General features: G+C 40.3%; 1 protein-coding gene across 14 annotated transcripts in view; it reads left to right on the top strand.

Annotated features, from left to right (window-relative positions):
* LOC108000131 (zinc finger homeobox protein 4) overlaps positions 1–22,812 on the top strand; it is a 420,790-nt gene that overhangs the window by 180,158 nt on the left and 217,820 nt on the right. For 8 of the 14 annotated variants that reach the window (XM_062081638.1, XM_062081639.1, XM_062081645.1 and 5 more), the window contains one exon: positions 292–380. The gene's annotated coding sequence lies outside the window, so the exon portion shown is untranslated. The other 6 variants (XM_062081648.1, XM_028667809.2, XM_028667808.2 and 3 more) reach the window with 2 other exon arrangements.

Here is a 22,812-nt window from a genome sequence, read left to right as displayed (position 1 = left end):
ATATTTATAAGAGAAATTTTGAAAAAATTCGTCGTTATTGCTTCGTGTATTTTCAGGCTGTGTAATTAGATATTTGGAAAAAGTTATCAATCAATCGTTCCTGTAAGAAGGAGTCCAATTTATTTAATTTTATTTGAATTCGATTGAAAAAGTGAATAAAATTTAACGCAAATCTTGTTCAGACGTGATTACAATTAATTTATGATACAAAGAAAAAAATAAAAAAGAAAGCGCATTTTAAAATCTCAACACTGCTATTGGCATATTGAATTTAAATACGTCTTGTTTCAGTTTCAGGTCATGCAAGCGAAAACGGCCCACTTTAATACCAAATTTAAAGTTTCTACTTTCCGTTAAATCGACGACACTACTTACCAAAGGTACTGTTCAAATTTATGTATATTTTTAATCCAACTACAGCAACACACAACTCCAAATTAAAATATTTTACAAATTATTCACCAGAAAATATTCTCGCGCGAAATAACGATAAATAAGTTATCAGGAAGAACGTCATTCAAAATTCGAATCTTCGACCCGACGATTAGATTATTAGAAATGTCGATTCCGAGTCGAGACCGAAAAAAAGAGAGAAGAAAGAAAGGAAAGAATATCCCGGGAAATTTTTCTCGCGTTTCACGCGACTTAAACCGACCACATCCAACATTGAATATAGGGACAGAGACGAAACGTTCTCAAGGCGGTCCGACGACGCACGGCCGACCTTTATTGGAATATTTATGGCGGCTCGGTGTACGAGACGAATTTTTATCGATCCGTCCTGTTGGCGCACCGTCGATGCCAGGCTCCCTCGATCTCTCCGCCGACGGAAATCGCGATATTTATTCATAAGCCCCGGTTAGAAGGCGCGCGCGGATCGCGCGCATAATAAAACCCGCGTATTGCTCGGCCGGCTGTCGTTGCTTCCTATCCATCGGGATGACGTTGACTCGAGAAACGCCCGAATTCTTGCTCATTTTTACCCTCGCGTCTCTTCCATCCGGCTTTTATTTTGCATTTGAAATTGTATCAGGTTTTCGAGAAAACGATCCCATTTCGAATTTTTTCGAACAATTTCGACATTTTTCGGATCCAGGGAATTTTGTAACCAAGTGATCAATCAGGGGGAGTTATATTCCTTATATATTCCTTTAATATTCTGGGTATTTTTATATATTTGAATCGAATAAATATTTCATACGTGATATATCTGAATATTATTTTCATGGAACTCTGTCTAACCAAATAAGACTGTAATAACAACTGTGCTTGATCGTAATTCGAAGAAACGTTGTGTGATGAAATGAATATTTCAACGAGAAAATCGATTGAGCGATGTGAATATTGCGTATAAATGAGGAATATTTTCCGTGGGATATGTAATTTTAATAGTTCATCGCGACATGCCTAAATATGTATGTACAGATGTTGATATCGAATTTTTGCTCTTCGCTCATCTTGAAAAATTTTTTTTAAATATAATCATTCGTATTCGATGTTCAGAATTCAATAACGTAGTTGCATTAAACTAAACTGTTTAATCACATAAGTAATTTTAATATTCAAATTAAGCAATACGTTATTTCTGAATTTCTGTCGAAACTTTTATTCGCCAGATCAAACTCTCGAATCCTTATTTAACCCTTGTATCTCCACAATTCATTTATCATTTATACCCGAGAATAATTATTTAACACTATATCGTTTCTCAATAATACGAATAATTTTTCGAATCACAGATAAATAAAAATTTCAAATCAAAAAACCATAAAGCCTCGAACGATTTGGACGGCCGAATAATTCCTTCTTAATTTGATCCCATCCACCACGAAATAGATTTTCGTCGACCGCTACCAATGTTTTCCGGTAGTTCCCTCTCCTTTCCTCGACCAGAGGAAGCTCGCCCCTGGCTCGAAACCCACCCGGAGGACCGCCTACAAACTTATTACCGGCTCTCTCTTTCTCTCTCTCTCTCTCTTTCTCTATCTTCCCGGCGCTAGGTGTTATTAAAAATTAGGGAGTGGATTCTAGACACCGGTTGCAAGTCACCGGAGCTGAGTGACTGAGAGACGTGGCCCCGTAATTAAAAAATTACGGGGGACGGCTGGGCCACCGGTTTGTCGGTTTTACCTAGGGTGGAACGTTCGTCCATGGCGCCATCAAATTAAGGGGTATTACGATTTTTCGTTTCATCCGGTGCCTTATCTGTTATACAGAGAAAATTGTTACTTTTTCTTTATATTTTTTTAGGGGAGAAATTTTTGACAGATCCTTTGTTATAAATTTTTATTATTACTATTGATGTTATTTGTTGATACGTATATAATTATTGTGTATATTGAATTGCTTCCATTAAATATTTTTATGTTAGAAAATTATTACGGAATTTGATTTCGTTTATACGATGTAATTTAGTCTTCTTGCCGATAGAATCGTTTAGCGGAAATATTCTCTTACGTCTGTCGAAATTTATCCATACAAATGACGATCCTGATAAAAAGGCACGCGTGTTATCCACTCGCGTAAACAAGTCTTCGTCCAGACAACGACAAACGACACCACTTTCGGCGAAAAATAATGTAGCACAATAGAGGATGATACCTCTCGCGTCCTGCACAGAATTAAGCAACCGTTTAACATTAAATCGTGCTTCCATTCGTTGCCAGATTGAATATCCATCCGTTTCTCGTACCAAATACTCGTCATCAATCACAGATTCTACAGAATAGAAATTTAATTCGTGTCTTATATAAAGATTCACGTATTTGATAAATTAATGCTAGAATTAATGATATATATAATAATCGTGATTTTGAATTTTTAAAATTTTTATCTAATTTAAAGTTTCATAAAATGATGTGTAAAATAGATAAAATTACGAGACTATTCATCACTAATGAATTGTAAACTCGATAATAAAAATCATCGTATATATAATCACGTCCAATAAATATTCCTTTAAAGAATCAAATATATATATATTTATCGTTCTATCAAACGACGAATTTCCACGATCAAAAACGTGAAACTTAATGCAAAATCCAAAACGTCGAATCTCGAAACAATAGCTAAATTCGTAAAGAGAATTCGTAAATTCGCAAGGGAAAGATATAAAGGAGCGGACAGAAAAGTGGTGCAGAAAGGAACTCCCACACGCGTGGCGTCCTCGCGGCCGAGAAGAAAGGGAAGAAACTCGCAGGTAGACCTTCTGCCAATCCCTTCGTCTTATCCACGATACTTTAATATCGGATATGGCAATAAATTACGTATCGACGTAAAAGCGGCTTCTCTGCCCTCCTCCCCCCTCCCCCTGCATGCCACGAAAACCTCTTCCTCTTGTTCCCTCTCGCACTTATACACTTCCAACCTTTCTCCTCCTTTTCTCCTTCCTCTTCTTTTTCTTCTTTCTCTTTCTGTCCCATTCTTTCGTTCTGTTTTTCCATTTCTCTCTCTCTCTCTCTCTCTCTCTCTCTTATTCTTTCGTTCCTCTCGTTCACCATGGTACATGCGAACAGGCGGGGTAATATAATCACACTTAATGACACTCGATATGTAACATGTAACATCGGCATTGCACGAGATACCAGGACGATAAGGGACGTGTTTTTCGGGACAGACGGCGCTCGTAAGTCCCGGAGTTACATAGGGGCCGGGGCCCAACTGAACGTATTTATGCATTGCACGGTGGCTAATCTGGGCTTGAACCGTCGTTTAATTTAAAGTTTGCCCCGGCATTCGTAATATTTAGTGGCCTCCGTTGTCGAGGATATCGTTCGACAACCGCAGAGACACCAGAGAGAGGGGGGAGAGAGGGAGAGACTGTGGAATTTGCGAACAGAGGAGAGAACGGTCGGGTGAGTATGGGTGTTGCGGTGAGAGAGATTGGTTGATGGAAAATTTTGAATTTTGGATACGTTTTAATGCATTGAAACATTGAAAAGAGAATTAAAAAAGAAGTTTTTTTAGTTAGTTATTATTTGCAGAATTAAAAATTTTTATTCTGCAAATATCTATTTAAAACGAGTTTTGATTGATGGGTTTAAAATATATAAGGTAGAAAAAAATAAAAGTATAATTTAATTGTTAGAGGGAAAACAAAATTTCAAGAACAAAGGAAAAATATATATGTGTATAAAGAAAAGAATTCTATCATTTACATTTATTTTCTCCCTTCACTTTCAATTACCAAAATCCATCAATCATTTTCAATAACATATTAATTCTCGCACAAACACAATATATGCCTTATTAATCTCAACGTCTCTTCTCAAATCATCTCCTCTCGTATTACATGGAAACTAATTTTCGCGCCAATATCGAGATCCGCCCACGCACTGCCTCCCTCTAAATCAGCGAAGAGAACGGCGCGCGCGAAGAATTGTACGCAAAGTACAAATAGACACGGCTCTTTATATTAGCATTTAGTAATTACCTTATCGAGGCGATCGGCCTGTAGTACACCGTATCGAGCTTGTATCTGTTACGTCCTTCGCGCCTTCGTGGCACGCGAGCGATTATCGATGCCTCGCCACGTTCATCACGAAACGTTTCTGGCACGGGGAATCGCCGATCTACATGCCTCTTCACTTGCCTCGCGTTCCTCCTTTCATTCGAACGAAATTTCTCCATTATTATTAGACGGAGCGATCCCCCTTCTCCCCGTTATCGATCGATCTCCCTTCCCTTACCAGCGAACGAATTCTTCCCCCACCTCTTTTTCTTTATTTTCTTTCGTTTTTCGTCTATATACCGTGCGTCCACGTTTATGGTTACGTCTAGTTGGACACGCGTATACTTGGATAAAAGTGGCGCTAGTGTAGCGCTTCAACGGTCGGTATCTTTGAGAATGTCATATACGTTCAAAAAATATCATTCGAAACATACGATGATTTTTAAGGATTTAAAAATTAAGCCAATTTTAATGTATAATAGTCTAACTTAACAATTATTCGATTCATTTTTAAACGTTTTATTAAGATAATCTAATCCTTCCTTTTCAAAATCAACAAATATTTAAATTTACCGTTCCAAAGTAACTACGTGCATATCCTTAAAAGTGGCTCATGATTTCATAAACATCCTTTTTATTCTTATTGCTTTTACAATTGCCATAGACGCTCTTTTTAATCACTTAACCGTTTCCTGTTAATCGGATTGCAAGCACCTTCGTCGTTATTTCCTCTGCCTCCTTCTCTCTCTTAACCTTTCTTCCATACTGTTTTTTTTTGTTTCTTTTTTTTTTTTTTATTTTTCAACTTCCTCTTTTTCAATAAGAATCACGAGAGGTTTTTAAATTAGAGGCAAATCCGAATGCCGTTAACGAGAGGCGAGAGATGTGTTTCTTCCTTTTTCCGTCACACCTTCCTTCTATTCTCCACGTACTCGAGTAATTCCATTTTACTGCATTGGTTACCTGACACTCAGACACCTAGAGACCGGTTCAGGACCACACGATCGAAACTTCACGCCTGCCATTTCTACCTGGCCATCGTAATCGGCTCACAGGAATTTACTGTGATCTCAAAGCTAGGACAATCTTGGCCAGGTTTGTGTAAAGGTAGTGGATAAAGAACCGATATAATGTTATTTCTCTATTCCTTTTTTTTTTTTTTTTTGCTTTTTCAACTTGTATTAATAAACAAAGTTGCATTAGGGAATTTTAAGTAGATTGTAAGGATTAGTTAATTTAAGGGAATTTACTCTGATCAAGAAAGTTAAGACCTTTTATAATTTAAATTTTCATTCATTTATCTCTTATTAATTTCTGTATTTTCTTAAGTAAAAACTGTTTTAAATTATTCGTTAAATTACTTACTCGTTACTCCTTAATTATTAAACAGAAAATAAAACAGAAAGAGCGAGGAACAAATCGTATAATCATACGAAAAATAATCTTCTGATCTCTAATAAAATGAATATATTAAAAGATAGAAAAATAATTTCGAACAAGTTATCGTTTACTTTAACGTTATTGCTTAATGATTTTATTGAACTCTGCTATAATATTTATCCATTCGAAACAAAGATACACCCATTATTGTCAAATCCTATTTCGAATTTCTCTCCAATCTGCAAACAAAGGAATCGAAGCCTCTCTCGTCTATCGTGACGCTGGGACCAGTGACGTCATCGCGCTTTCGTTTTATCGCGACATACGAGCGGGGACTTGAGGAAGGTCAGGGCTATTCTCCCGACCCCGAAACCATTCCATCGTGTGCACGTGTACGTGTGCCGTGACCACGCATGGCAAGACTCGCTTTCGACCGTGTTGGTGATAACACACGTACACCACACGTGCACACGTGAGTAATCGCATCGCGTGTGTGGGAACGTGTACACACGGGTCGGTGTATGCGCACCTAAGCACATAAGTATAGCCATAACCGGCAACTTCGTGAATGGAGGAGCGACGGACGATCAATGCCCCCTTACGTTTATCTACAGCTTTTATGTGCGTTTCACTGGCAGCCGTGCGGCTCACCTCCGCGTTTCTGGACACGTATCCAACGTGGCCATTGATGCGAGCACCGAATCGGCACGCGAAGATCAACGCATTCTCGATCCAATTTGAGGATCAATGGGTGGGAAGAGGGATGCGATCGAAATATGGAGATTCGAAGTGTCTCGAATTTTCGAAGGCGAAAATTTGTAGAAAATTTGGTTTTAGTATGTCGAGAAGAAAGATGGAAATGTTTGCATGCAAAATGTAATAATTGGAGAAACAAAAATTTTTCTCAATTTCTTACTTTTCGAATAAGGAATTGGAAAAAAAAAAAAGAAAGAAAAATACGTATTTGAATAATGTATAATGAGATATATCAGAATTGCCATAGTTACAGGTTAAGAAACCAACATTTTTATAAACTATTCTTGTCCCATATCGCTGACAGTATTCTATTAATTATTTAAAGTAAGCATGAATATACGGCGAAATAAGCATGAAAAATACCGTATGGGTAATCACAAATAATTCACTGTTTTACTTTCTCCCTTTTTTTTTGTTTCATCGAACAAATTATAGGCCTAATCCATCCATCGCTAACGTATTCCCATACAAAAAGGAAAAAAAAATCAATAAGCAGTTGCACAAAAAATATAATTCTTTCGAGATAAAGTTTAAATATAAATTGAAATATCATAAGTTTATAGATAAGATAAATTTTGTACAATTATAAATATATTTTTTAAACTCTTCCCTAATTTCTTTTTTCCAAAAGTACTAATTTATTTCTTGCAAAAATGTTCAAATATCATTGATGAATACGTGATAATCTGTAATATTGCAAAAATAAATATGTGATAAAATTTTATATCTAATCTATCGCGTTTAATTCCTTGAAATAACAAAGTGTCTATTCTCACTCTCCTTGGCTTCTGCATATACAGAAGATGTATGCAGACATCTTATTTGTCCATTTTCTTTATTTTTCTCATTCGCGTTCAGTGATCGATAATTATAGAATGACTTAGTTTCATTCGAAATATATTCGCCATTCATCTGGCTTCTTCTTTTTACATTTACGCTACAAAATTACATTATTTATTATTTTTTACTTTCTTTATATTTCACGAGAAATTATTCTCTTCTACTTCTTCGTCAAAAAGAGTCAGATAACTCTCCATTTTTTAATACCCGCTTTATCAACACAAAGTAAAAAGTAGATAAATAAAATGGAAAATTAATTATACCACAATATAGACACAATTGATACAATTTATGCAACGCAACATATGCAATAATTAATTCAAATAAATTCAAAAAGTTCTATTCTCAGAGTTCAGTTTCAAAAATTTCACATGCATCAACTTAATTCAAATTAGATATGCATGTGTCCAACTGTCCAGAGAAAAAGAGAGAGAGAGAGAGAAGAGAAAATAAAGAGCTTGCAATACGAACAGTTGTCTCCTCTTCTGAGAAACAATTCTCATCCCCTGGTTCTCAAGTCTTCAACCCCTTTCACGGGGGAACAGAGGCAAACGTGTCTCTCCCCGTTTGTGTTTCCGCCACATTTTTCTTCCCTCTTCTTTTGTCCCGTCCCGCACGTACACACGCACATAAGGTGGTGGCCACCTCGCGAGCTGGCCGGAGAAATGCAAATAGCGAATTGTTCGCGGACCGCTCGCTTTCAATGTCCGCGCTCGAGGTGTTATTCCTGTCCGTGAATTACCCTCGAACGCCTCGCACGGATACTCCTCGAATTTGCATACCGACCGTGAAACTGGAAATCATTTCCACAAACGCGCGTCCGTTCTTACACTCTCGATGTGCCTGTCATTAGGCTAGCAGAAATCAACCAAAGATTGGTAGATTTTCGAAACGCGATTTGTATCTCCATCGTGTAGAAATTGTATTTCCATAATAATATCTTCAAGCGTGGTGAAACCGAGAGTTGAGTTTTAATTGAGCAAAAAAGATTTAGATTTTAATTCTTTTGTGGAAAAATCTTTTCAAAAATTCTAGAATATTTATTAAAATATTTATAAGTAGAAATGAAAACTCCTTCGAAAAGATACTTTAATTGTTCGAACGAAGAGTAATAAAATCTTTTGTCGGTTAATGCATGGAAATTATTTGTTATTGTATTATTGCAATTACTATAATTCGATGATTTAAATTACTTTTTCGTAATTTGACAATTTCGAGTGAGTATTAGGAATAATATAATTAATATTTCGTGTTAATCTTTTACAAGAACTTTTCATTATTCTCAAAAAAAAAAAATAAAAATTAATAAATAATTTTTCAATTCAAAGGAAAATATAAAGCAGAGAAGAATTAAAAATTATTATACACATATCCTTATATTTAAATATCATCCCCCCAAAAAGAAAAATCTTCGAATGCAACGACGAAACGATTCTTCTAATCGATCTCTACCTCTGTGCACTTATATTTAAAATAACGAGCATGCTAAAAAAAAAAAAAAAGGTGACAACTCGACCGATTCCCCGATCGGTAACGATTTGTTGATTTAATTGATCCCTTCCTTCCCGGATGGAAGGCAAACTTTCATCCCGTCACGAAGCTCGTTCGTTGTTCGGCAAACAATTTTACGAGGGATATACGTTTCGACGTAGTAATAGACACGTCTCCGCCTCGTTTTATTCCCGCGCTTCGCCGCTTTACCCGAGTAGGGAAGGGTAAAACTCCGATCAGGTGTACCACGATTTAATGCCGCGACGTGCATCGAGCGTAAGATAATAATGGTTCAAAGGAACGTGTACGTATAGTTACAGCGGGGCCGCGGTAATCCTGTTTACAGATCGAACGCATAAACTATAATAGTGCACGCGGATCCACGTAAGGAGATATTAAACCGTGGCATGTGTGTGTGTGTAGTTCATGGGTACGATCGTAAAATTGGCCGGCCAGCGTCGAAATTTGCATGTTGGGGCGAAGTTCGTTTTTCTTTTCTTCTTTTTCTTTGAGGAAAATTCTGAAACTGAAAAAGGAAAATATCGATGAAGAATATTAATGTTTAAGTTTTATTTTAATGACGAGGCGAAAAGAATCTTTAGTTTTTAAGAGTTTGAGATAATTGTGATTATTAGAATTGAATATTGTCCAAAGTAGGAGATTTAAACAATTTTGCCAGTTAAAATTTAATATTTTATTTGCAATAAATTTTTGTCAAAAATATTTTCTATGGGTTGGAAAATTAAATAAAATATTGAGAGAGAAAAGGTAAAATGAAATTGCTTAATAATAGATAGATTGATAATGTTAAAAATATTTATGAATATAATTGGTCGTTTAATATTTTAATTAATTATAGTATGATTAGTTATATACAAATTGTAGATTGTATCAATGAATCAATTATTTTTACGTTTAATCTATTGAAAATGTAGTAAAACACAAAAAATTTTTAGATGAAATAATTTTATTTTAATTATTATTGTATTCTAATTGATATCATATATATGTTAACATGTTATTAATTAATAATTATAATTGAATCAAACTCTTAAATAGATTATTCTTTAAGTAATTGGATTTCTCATTGATCGTTGATCGAAGTTAATCTAGATAAAATAATTCTTTTCAGCAAAAATTATTAAATCTAAAAGCATAGTTGTTAAATTAAAAGTTCGCATTACCATTAAATAAGAAAAGTAAAAAAGAAGTAAAATATTTCGAAAAACTAATTAAAAAAAAACAATGGTTCCATCATATTTTTCGCAGCATAATTAAATAAGAAAAAGCACCTAAAAGTAGAGATCTAAAAATCGCCAATTTAAACGACTTAACCATTCTCCATTCAAAACCAAATTATTAACCAAATTACACCCCAATCTAATTTAACTCGACCCGAACAAAAAACGATCGTATATCTCACGAATATATCAAAAACTTTCCAAAAATTCCTCAACAATCCCTTCAAACAATTCGAACGATCGAACCTCAATCGCCTTAAAGACCCATTCTCAAAATCCCACTTTCCACTAACTGAAGCAATAACTGAAGAAAAAAAGAAAAAAAAGAAAAAAAATTCAAGGCCATGACCCAGATAAATCGTCATCCGGCCGCGAAATCGTGCAGGAAGAGCCTGACCTGCACAGTTCAATTCGGCGTTGCGAGCACGTGTTCCACGAGGAGAAGGGATAGAGGGGGTGGGGGAAAGCGAGAGATCCTGTTGAAATGGTCTGACAAGCCCGGGGCTGGCGGAGGACAAATCTACGTTAATTGTGGGCGTGACACGTAAACAAAGGTAATAAATAACTGTGGATACCTTTGAAGAATACCCGTCAGGTACGTGGAGCCTGTCTAGGTACGGTGCCCGCCGGTTAGAAGGGAATTAGGAATTGCATGGTTGCGAATAATAGCATGGAGTGTTTCGAGCGCGCGACACGAGGGCGCGTTGTTCGCAGCTCCGTTCAATGGGCGGACAATGGTCAACCGGTGGCGGGTGGCGCATTGTATCGACAGTTTCACCGGCAGTTTTTCGGGTATTCACGGCCGGCCGTTTGGAGGAGCAGGTGCGTTCTGTTGGGGGTCTCTCGGACAGACCGCTCGCCCCTCTTCTTCTCCGCGCTGCTTTCCGCTTTCCTGGTTAGGTTGCGGTGTCATTCGACGATGCTACTCATGGTTAACAGGTTGCTGGAACCTGTCTACGCCCGGCCTTGGAGATCGTCGAATCTCTCTCTTGGCAACGCGGTTCGATGCTGAGATCATCTTGATATGATATCGAAGTGCGGGGAGTGTGGGTGGGTTTGGGAGGAGAAGAAGTTGGTGGTCGAGGAAGGAGATGTTGTTTATGGATTTTCTTTTGCGTATGTACTTCTTGAAGAAGTACGTTGCTTTATCGGTACAGGCTAATAATAATTTCTTGATCTTAATCGAGATCGATCTGGATATCGGAATACTGGGAAACAAGACGTTCACGAATTTCTTGTTCCTTTTATATTGTGCTACGTAAAAATAGATAGGAGCTGATAATTATTTCCTCGGTTCGATGCTCGTTAGGATTTTTACTTCTGAAATTTATGGCGTATTAACTAAGAAATACTAGCGACTGAGTGTTAAAAATTCATTCGCGGCTTCTAACATTTGTTTTAACGTTTCTTTTTAAGATAAAATTAAGTAACATAAAACGATTTTTTTACACAGATAAAAATTGTTTCTAATTAATCGGAGATCTTGATAATCTTAAACAAATAACGATATGGAAACGATTTGAGGAAAAGTAATAAGTAAGAATGAGATTGCAACTCGAGCAAAGGGAATATCTTGAAAATGTCAGCTCATTAAAAGTCTAGCTATTTTATGCAGCTCGATATCCTGCACCTTTATAATTTATCGCTTTGTCCCATGGAAAAACTCCAATTAAATCGATACTACATACTAGCCACCGTCATATAAACGGAATTATTCGCGTCGTATTTTATCTACTGCGTTTCTACAATCGCACTAAAAATATATATATATATATACATATATCACTGTAGCTGGTCGATGACGTTTACGAGGTTGATCGTAGCAAGAATGATCTCATCAAGCTCGCCGACCGAACGATCCAATCAATCAGGGCCCTGTTTCTAGCCATTGGCACGATCCTCGTTCGAAATGAAATCAATTTTTTTCCTCCCTTTCTCTATTTATGGAGGAATACGTAATTGCGTATTTTTTTTGGTTCGAACGATTTTTAATTCAATTCAAAGGAAATGTATTTCTTTCTCTCCCTTTTCTCTTCTTCTGTAAATATCTCCACGTTCATAAAATTCTGTCAAAATGATACGTAATGTAGCTTCTTTTTTCCCCCTTCTTTTCTTTTTTTGCAAATATGATAGATAATAAAAGTTGCATCAACGAGAAGATTTTTACGCCAAATGAAACTATTTCTATAATAATAGTTCGACAAATCCGTTGCAACAATTGGAGTTGCACTCCAATTAGCATAGCTTACAAAACACATTTAATATCGATTCTCCTCCATCCGTTTCCTCCATTATCGACCAACGCGAAGAAAATAATAGTACAAAATTCTAATAAGAATCAGAGCGAATAGACAGCTTCGTTTCCAGGATGCCGTAACTCGGTGTAACCGCGCTTTCTCTTCTCTCGTTCGAAACGATTGAAAATTTAAATCAGCCTCGAAAAAATACGTACACTTTTCCAATTATAATCGAATTTTCTGTTCAACAATTTTGTTGTTTATATTCGAAATAATTTCTACGAATAATATTAATTCTATTTATTCCAGTTTATGATATCCTGATTTCTAAGGAAATTGTTGGTAATAAAATAGAAATAGACGGAATGAATATTTAATGAATTTTTTGAATTTAATTTTCTTAAAAATAAAGCCACAAATTATTCTATCTTATCATTCTATTTTCGGTTCATTTTTAAATCAAGAATCATCGTCTTTCTGATTACCTAACACAATTTTGGAATATGGAGTATTTTGACAAATTAAACAATAATAAGAGAATCGTTTCTTTTCTTCTCAATCGATTTCTTAAATGCCATTCGTTCCAAACGAAACATTTGGAACGAAACTCTCCCAGTTTGAAAATCATCAAATTTGAACCTCTGCTCGCGATAATACTCTCGATCTCTAATCGTCTCTAAGATCAATGCCCTTCCTTTTCTCCTTCTGTTTCCCTTTTTTTCTTTTCTCTTCCCTTCGACATGGGCATGGTAATCGCGGACCTTTCAAAAGTTCCCATAGTTTCGTGCTTAGATAGTTTTTCGGCCGATGCGGTTAGTCATTAAGGCTTGGCGTAAACTCGAGGACGTCGTCTCCCAAGACTTCTCGATCTTTCGACAAGGTCCCCTCGTCCTTGTTCCAGGAGAGAAAGAAAGAGAGAGAGAGAGACACGTCGAGCACTCTCTAATTGCGGCTAATTTCGTTAATTACCGTAGAACGCGCGGCGGCCCCTACTAATTCGGGGGTCCTACACTTTGTCTAGACCTTAAACAACATTCGCGCATCCTGCCCGCCCCTCTCGATCGCCTCTTCCTTCATCTTCCATCCTCCTTCCATCTCCTTCAATTATCCTCGAATGATCGCCGACGTGGCCCCTTTCGACTTTCTCACAGATTTTCTTCCACGGAGAAGTACAGATGGTCGGCTACAAATGTTTGTAGGAGTGTAAGAGTTGTAAGAAGAGAATTTGATGAGATATTTATAATCAATCATGATCATTATTTTCAATAAAATGTTATAATTTTCTCGGTTGAAATGTTAGTATTTACAATTCATCGGTAAACAAAGTTTAAGTCGAAAATTATTTAGAAACTCAATCAGATATACAGAATCCAAATTCCGATGAGTACAAACACGATTAAGAGAAAAAATCTCCAAGCTAGACAATACCTCGATCCTCACGTCATTTGAACTATTCCTCTGTTACCACCACTTCGCCGTTTCTTCCGATCGAGAAGAAGACGATCCTTAAAGTAAACAGTCTTACGAAATATTCTCGAACCGGCGGGGAGAGAAAGAAAGAAAGAAAGAAAGAGAAAGAGAGAGAGATAAAGAGAAACACTGAAACAACTAATGGTGGTTACCTGTCCCGTGTGATGGTTTTTCGTGGATCTCGGCACCAGCAACGACAGAGAAACTGGGCGAACAGGTAGATGGAAAAGAAGGAAGGTTCCCCCAGAGAAGAATGAAAGGCTTAGAGGAAGAGAGAGGGAGGGGAGAGAGAGATGGGTGTCCTCAGAACGTAAAAATACTCTGGCTGGTCCTAGACAAAGACCTGGTGAGATCCTTCGACGTCTGCGGTGCTCACAGCCACGAGGACGTAAGAACAATATTTTACTTTGAATACCTATGGCCAGCACCTGCTGGTGCCCAACAATTCCACCACCAGGCCGGGCTACCTGACGTACACAATCAACGCGATTCCACCGAATTTTCCACTCCTTTTTTGCCCATTCTCTCCCTCTCTCTCTGTCCTATCCTCATTATACGTTGGATCTCTGGAAAGATCAGGATGATCTTCATAACCGTGGACACGCAGATTCCGAGAATCGGGGAGGATACAATGGGAGAGGAGATTTCTCTCTTTCTCTTTTTCTCTCTCGACAACTCGTTCGTTGCTCGGGATTGTTGCACGGGATTAGTGCACATCTCTCAGTCAGAGACTCGAGTGGGTTGGGTTGGACGATGCTTGACGACGTCTCTTAAGGAGGCCTCCTCGAGTGTGAGAAGATAGTTCGGTTAATTAACACGTGAAATTATTATCCTTTTTGTTAAAACTTAAATTTACGTCTCAGTAAGTCCGAAACCGTTATGTAAATGTGTTATACAAAATTTTTATTATATGTTACAATTCTCAGAAAGAGAGAAAGAGAGAGGGAGAGGGAGAAACGAACCCCCCGACCAAGTCCAAGTCAAAAGTCCATCACGATTTCAGCTCCCTTCCATCCCATCTCCCCCTCCCCTTAGCCAGGAAAACGTCAACCAGGGTTTGACGAGATTTATGATTTCGGAGGATAAAATAGCCACGGGATCCGATCCGTTAAACGAAGCGGCACGTATCTGTACGAATCGGTAAGAAGGTCGACGGCTCGCGAGCAAGAAGGGTGAAACGAAACGGCGCCCGGCAGTCTGGTCAGTCCGGTTTCCTTCCGGTTCAAAAGTTGCTGGCCGGCCCCAGTGTGCCTCGGCGCTCGGCGAGCAGCGTTTCTCCTCTCCTCTCCTCTCTCGCTCCACTTCTTCCCTTTATTCTTCCCTATCCTTCTCACCCCTTTGAGCAAGTCCCCGGATTCGATGAGTCCACCTGGCAACGGGCCGCGTTGCGTGCGTCTCACGAGTCGAGAGGGTTGCTTTTTCCACCCCTCCTCCGTACATACGTGTGTTCGATGCACACGCAACGCGAGGAGACTCCTCGAACAACGTAACCGGCGTGAGACCGCGTAATTTTCTGGCGAGGGTGAGGTCAGGTTTTGTCCTCTCTGTGTGTCTTCCTCTGTGTGTGTTCTTCGTTCGGGTTTCGTTGAATAACGCGGGACCGATTCGTCTGGTGACGAATTACGTGAGAACTCGAGGGGGAGGAAGGTGATATTGAGCCTGAAGTTGAATTCTTGAAATCATTTCGAGGAAATGCGGTGTTCGTGACAAATCGTTGATTGGTAAAGTGGATGGGGATCGTGGTAATGGATGAATGGACGCGATTACGGTGGAATTAGCTTGAAATTGGGCGTCTACGAGGGACGCAGCGCGTAACGAGTTAATGTATCGTTGTACGACTTGTTTGTGATGATATATATAAAATTCATTTTTCACTCGTCCTAAGATTAAAACTGTTCTTGAATAAATTGTCAATTCGGTCCAATCTCCTCCTCTTCTCGCCAGAGACAACTGAAAAGAAACAGTTTGGCTCGACGCCAAACTCACGCCTTTGATAAAAATCCGAAGAAAAAACCGGGTAATTCACGCGCAACGCCGTAAACCGTCCAATTCTCCAGGAGTTCAAGTTCGCGAGGAAGATTGGCAGGAAGGAACGTTTTCCACGCTCTTCATCTTCTGTATCGGGAATCAAAGCCGGCCAGCATCGCTGCCGCTTTTACTGCCCGCACAAATTTCCATAGGATTTAACCTGCAGCCACTCGAGATCCCCGCGAATCGTTGTCGGATAGTTGTCCAGAGTAAAACGAAAGAGTAATTCGATTTTACGGGCGGAGGATCGTTTCGGGTTCCCAAGCGTCTCTCGCCGCTTTTTCCCCATCCTCCTCTTCCCCCGCGAGGGCGCGTTTCCCAGCGGATCGTCGGCTACCCCGTGTCGCTGTTCCGACTCTTTTGTAATATTTCTCATAGTTCTCCGGGGCCTTGAGCGCGTTGAGCGGGTGAATGACGGCGCGGAATGCGTGGAGCAGGCCGCATACCGGAGTATCGCGGAACGTTTTCACGACCCCATAAAAACCCACCACGCTCCAAAGTTGCGCGCTCGCCCACAGTTTCTCTATCCCGATTTTCTCTCCTTTCTGTCAGACTATACGTTCGAGCTGATGGATTGACCTCTTAACCTTTTCGAGGCCGGCCTCGAAAATAATACGCGCGCGTATGTGTGCGTGTACAGTAGAATTCTCCATTATTTTATGAGTTATGAAAGGGAGATCCGTTCGTTTTCTTGTTTTCTCTGGATGAATTTGTTCTGTGTTTTAAGAGAAGTAATGATGAGCAAGCGTTTTTTTTTTTTTTTGGTAGAAAATAATTCGAATTCGACAAGCAAAATTCTTTGGGGATTATCGTAAAACAATATCTCTTTTGCAATGACTTTAGAATTATCACAATTTTTCTGATATTCGTTTTAAAAATCAATTCTTTCTTCAACTTGTTGCATTCTTAGGATAAGAAAGATTCGTCAAAAATATAAAATCAAGGGTGTTTTTCTAGTTCCTCCGTTTGAAGAATTTTGATTATTTTTCGAACGAGCAATTGGGTTTAATTATTTACTTGGTAAATTCCCGTAAAACGATCAAAAGTTTTAAGGGAAGATTGTAAGAAATTATTGCTGAGATTATTGCTGAGAAATTATTGGAAGATACCGAGGATGGTTTATTGTATCGTATATTTTATCGAGAGAGAATACAGAAGGAGCTCTCTTTATGCGGAAAATATACCGGAAATTAAACTTTGGAGGGAAGAAAGTGTTTAGAATATGGAGGTTGGGTACAAGAAACTCCGAGTTGGATATAGTTTTCATAATGATATATACGAAGGAAGAATAAGATAAAATGAGATTCATAAATATTTATGGAATATAGTAATTAAGAAAATTCAAAAATCTCTCTTTTTTAACTTATTACAAACAATTCCAAAATTCTTTACACAATCGAAATTAACCGTACCAACTTATTGTATATATATACCCATCCATCATCGCATCTTCCCCTCAACCGCTTTCAACATCCCATTTAACGTCACAATACGAACCCAAACTCTAACCACCACAATTTTCCTCGCGGCTCTTTATTCGCCAGCTCGCGCCACCCCCGAGCGAAATCCCCGATTCATAAAGAACAACGAAATTCTCGAGCCGCGGTAACAGGCTGGCTCTCTTTCAAAAAAGAATGAGAAGAAGAAGAAGAAGAAGAAGAAGAAGGAGAAGGAGAAAAAAGAGGTGGCATGCATCCATCGACGAAGGAAAAGTGATTCACCGGAACGAAAGAAGGAATCGGTTTAAAGTCACTTTACGAGTTTCCCTTTGCGAGAGACGAGACACCTGGCCATCCACCGCGCAGGAATCCTGAAAGTGCAGTAAAACTGACCGAAGACAGAGGGGAAGACCCTCTTTTTTGAGAACTACCTTCTTCTCTTCTGGTCCATCCATTCACCGATATCCTCTCCCGCTCCCCTCTCCTCCCTATACTCACGTTTCGACCCTTAAACGACCGGTTCAACCCTCCGTGAACGAACTTTCGACCGATCGCTCTCCCCAAACATCTTCCAACGTAAATGTTTTGATAAAATTATCGGGAACAGGTTCGATTAATTCTCTGGGAATTAGTCTCAACGTGTGTAATATCCTGATGGGATTCGAAATCATCGTTCTTCTCGATATTTTCAAATTCTGTGTTTCACGCGCGCGATAAATTTTACGAAAAACGTCGAAGCAAGTGTATTTTGAAAGGATGAATGATTAGGATGAGGTTAGTAAAAAGTAATTCTAACTATATAACTGGTAACTATATATTCGTATATTTTCTTCTCTATTCTCCTCCTAAAGGTATTTTCGTCTCTTTATGTTATTACGGAACGTTTTAAATTTATAAAATTTCTCTTTAGAGAAATATACGAGGATACGACACTCGTATCGTTATAATTTTATTATGTAAATCCAACGTTTGCGTCCAATTGATAGGTCTTCGCGATGAAGTATGCGTGAAATAGTTACTATACGTTGGTTAATTGGTAAGAAAGGAGCGTTTGCTCTTTTAATCAGTGCTCAATTCGAGGCAAGACGTAGTAATTAGGCTCGGTTCTAATAAGCCGATTAGCGGCCGTTCTTGAAACAAGACTCTCGTGGAAACTTCTGCTCGAGGAGGCATCGTCCATTTATCTTCGTCGCATTCTTTAACAAGAACGAACAAATCGAGCTAATTAGAGGCCAAAGAGAGGCAGCAAGGTTCTAAGAGGTATCGACAGCCGTCCCTGACGGAAAACGAATTAACGCGCAAATTAACGGGCAAACGTTTCGAAAGCAACTAAAAGTCCTCCATGATCGGTCACCCAGTCGAACGGACACCCACACGCTTTGCCGTGTTAATGAGTCGTGTTAATACGAGGCTTCATTATAAGTAGGCGAAACACCAGCGTGCGGAAAACATTGACATTTTTCATGATCGACTCTAATTCGAATCCGAGAGACCACCGTTGTGCCATTAAAAAAAAGACACTCTTCGAACAGGATGATTATTAAGATCGCGTAAGAATTATCGTCGTCCTCGTTCAGAGACGTGTCCATTGCGTTTTCCAGTTATCTCTGAACCAACGTAATCGTGTTCGTAGCCGGCACACCGAGGACACCAAGCACCGAGTACAATGGCGGTCGTTTCGCGCGAGAAGTAATGGCAAGAGGTTCGCGCGAAGCGAGTATACTTCGTTAAAAAAAACGCTTTGGTGTTCGTGTTGCTCGTCGACAACTCGAGAATTCTCAATGGGTTCACATTCGGCGATCGGTGAAAACGTAATTCCTGGATCGGACGTATGAATGATGAAAAGACCGTTCCGTTTAACGAGTCACTACGAAACCGATGCACTTGCTCCTCCGATATTCCGCCCAAATTGATCCTTGGACGGTGGACGATGGTCGAAGACGCGAGTCACAATTTAACAGGTTCTCCTGAAAAGGAGGAAATCGTGCACACAGGCGCACCGATGAAACTCTCACGAGGAGGGGACAGGGACCGGGCCGAAAAAAAAAAAGAAACAAGAAGAGAAAAAAAAGAAAAAAAGATTAAAAAAAGGAAAAAAGAAGAAGAGGAACGAAGAAAAGTACGCAACGAAGACGTCTACCGGCGTCTCCTGCCGTCGGAAATCCTGGATCTTCGATCGAGTCGGGCAGACGATACGTCCGGACGAGCGGGCAAAGAGGGAGCGAGATAGGATAGGCAGAGAGAGGCTACCCCTCGGAGAGGAAAGTTTACCGGAAAGATATCCGGGAAGTTGGAAGGCAGGAGCCAGCGACTCGCGTCTCTCTACCCCCACCACGCCGTCCCCGATGTCTCAGCAGAGTCGTCCTCGGCTTCTGCGCTGTCGCGGCAGCTCTGTCTTTGGCCAGCCGTAGCCGCGCTCAGTGGTGGGGAAAGCTGTCGCGGGTCCGCGGTGGGGGAACAGCTCAGCTCAGCGCTCCCTCCTCCCCCCTCCCTTCCCGCCGCCGAGAGAAGACAGCGCAGCATCCAGGCACTGAGAGTGCACGCCCCGTCGCAGACCGGGGCCACGCCCACTCGCCCCCACTCCCACGTCGGCGCAGCTGCTACGCGGCTCGAGGCGGAGGGAGGGGGGAGCGAGCGCGGCTCGGTGTGGTGGTGAAGCGGGTGGTGGGAGAAGTCGGGACACGGAGCACACTCGGCCGACTCGGCGACGTGGAGGGGTGGAAGCGGCCGGCCGCGGAGGGGCGGGGAAGCGAGCAGTTCGGCAGCGCGACCCGACGTGGGCACTTCGCTGTCCGGCCTTTCCTTCATTAAAATATTATTCCGTGCGTAGAGAGAGAGAGCCGCGGAGCCCGGCGAGCCCTCGCCGCCGTTTTCACGCCACGAGCAACGCACTCTCGCCACCCCCTCGTCACGGGCCTCGCGTTCGTTTGCGTTTTACCGAGGGGTTGGACGCGGTCGCGGAGTTGGTTTTTTTTTCTGCCGGCCGTCTAACCAGGATTATCACCAGGTCCAAGCTCCCGTGGAATGCCCGCCTCGAGAACGACGTGTTCACAACGAGATCGGTGTTTCACAACGTAGTGCGCGCGATCCCTCGTTTACCTGTGTCGTCCCCTGATCGGGCTGTGACGCGTCGCCCGGAATTCGTGTCGAGGAACGCAGCAACGAGAAGCAGGAGAAGGAGGGGGAGGGGGAAAGAAAAAGAGAGATTTGGCGGAAATATTGGACGGATAGGGACTGCCGTATCACCACTTTCGACCACCTTCGTTCGGGATTCGTTTAGATCGAGCGGAAACGGTGTACCGGAAGCAACGAGCAACGAATGACCGGCCGACATATCCTGCATATCCTCCTCCTCTTCTGCCGAGTTTTGGACGACGAGTGTCGAAGTGTCGGGACGTGCAGCACACGGATCTGAGAGGATAGTTAGTGTGTATGTATATATGTATATATACATATACATATATATACACACACACGCGCGCACACGCATACACGCGCGCATATGCCGTAATCGATCATCGAAGGATTCGCGAGGGTGATCGTTCTCCAGCTATTTGGCTCGTGGACGCCGTGGTCAAGACTGTGTGTGGTGCTTTCGAAAACCGAATATTTGTATCTCCGTAATTATTATAATCGCGTTTTTATTAATCAATTCGGCGTGAATCGTTGTTACAAGCGCGCGTCCCAGCGCGTCTCCCTTATCGCTTGGCGTATCTCCTGCCCTGTTGGTGATAAGGAAACGCGCGAAAACGTGAACGAGGGAAAGATAAAAAGTGCTCCGGACGGTTGTTCGCTTCGGGGGAAAAGGAGGAAGGAAACGAAAAGGAAAGAGAAGGAAAAGGAAAAGGAAAAGAAAAAGAAAAAGAAAAAAGAAAAGGGAGAGAATATAAGTATCGTGCTTCGACAGATACAGTGTTTCGAGAGTGCAACTGCTGGTTGAAGGGAAACTGGCAGCTCGCGGGATATGAACCCAGGTACGTGATGATCTCTTGCCTACACACAGGACGTAGAGTATGTTAGAGTGTTTTGGTTCGCGTTAAACGACGATCAGTGACGAGGTTTTACTATCTTTAGAGTGGTTCGGTTAATTTTACGATCCTCCGGCGCGACGATCTTGTCATTCGCCGTGAACATCGTGAAAACGGATGCGATAATGTGCTGTGACGTAAAGTGGGATTCTCTAGATGGTCAGAGACGTTTGTGTGCCACCACGAAAAATTTCTATGTAAATTCTTCTATGAGATCGTTCCCCGGTTACCGAATGTGAGTTAACACGTCGTTTCAGAAACCAAGGTTCTGTGTTACTATGTGTAGAATTGTATATAGGTGTATTTTTTTTCTTCTTTTTTTTTTTTTTTGGATGTTTAAAACGATCCTCGTGAAGATTAATAGGATTGTGAAAATCGTTCTTTTCGTTTTTTTTCTTTTTTTTCTTTTTGGAACGATACGTACTTCGATTGTTCGGTTTAATGAGATTTAATAAGAAGACTTTTGCTCTCTGACGAACAGCATCGGTGAAATTTGAAGAAATGATTAAAAGTTACTTTCAGTGAAAAATTGTTCTTCTTCGGTTTCTCTCGTTCGCCATATCGTTAGATATTTATTTAATCGTATCTACTTTAATAACGTTTTATCGAAAAGTGACTATACAGTGCAAAATATATTTCTCTGATTTTGAATCCTCGTACGATTCCACTCTCGGTTAAAAGTTACTCTGTGTTTTCGTTAATTACATCACAATAAACCTACTCTCGAAAGTTATATATCTCTCTCTCTATTATCCATAATATCGAATTCTTCTCTCAGTTATTCTCAGTGAAAAGTACTTCCAATTAAAAGTTCACTTTCAATGAAAAATATCCCTCTCTTTCTTTCTCTCTCTCTCCCCTTATTATCTCGTTTATTATTTATTATCAACAGTTTCATTGAGAGTTAAAAATTACTCTCACACTAATGAAAAATACGATCCAATTAAACATCGATCCATTAATCGTATCAAATGATATTCCTACATTCAAAAGTTACATCCGATAAGAAACATTTCCCCCCGTTATATACCAACCATCCGCTTATTAACATATTTAAAAGAATAATATTCTTTTTAATCACATCGACGATGTTCTCTCTTCAAAGCTTACTTCCTTATTGTCAGTCGGTTCAATCAATTTTAATTATACTCCGACACGTGTAGATATCCCCTCTCGAACAACTCCTCAGCCTTTCGTTAATTGTATCGCGAGCAACCATAAAGCGATCGTGCCGAATGCGTCGTCGATCGCTTACGTCAGCGGGGAATCCGAATCCGTTGGAATCCTCCGGGAATTCGGCCAATTCCCCCTCGTGTTTCGGTTCCTCCCTCGCTCCGTCGAAATTTCAACCGGTTCCGGTGAACGTTAGTCGCGTTCGTGTTGCGCCCGGCAGAGGTGCGTGCAACGAGCGCCGGGAACGCGTTGGAAACGCGTGCGACACGCCAGATTTTG

The sequence above is a fragment of the Apis cerana genome, linkage group LG11 (genome assembly GCF_029169275.1).
Source record: "Apis cerana isolate GH-2021 linkage group LG11, AcerK_1.0, whole genome shotgun sequence".
Lineage (NCBI taxonomy): Eukaryota > Metazoa > Arthropoda > Insecta > Hymenoptera > Apidae > Apis > Apis cerana.
Note: the sequence above shows the minus strand (reverse complement) of the source record. Positions and strands in the feature narration are given on the sequence as shown.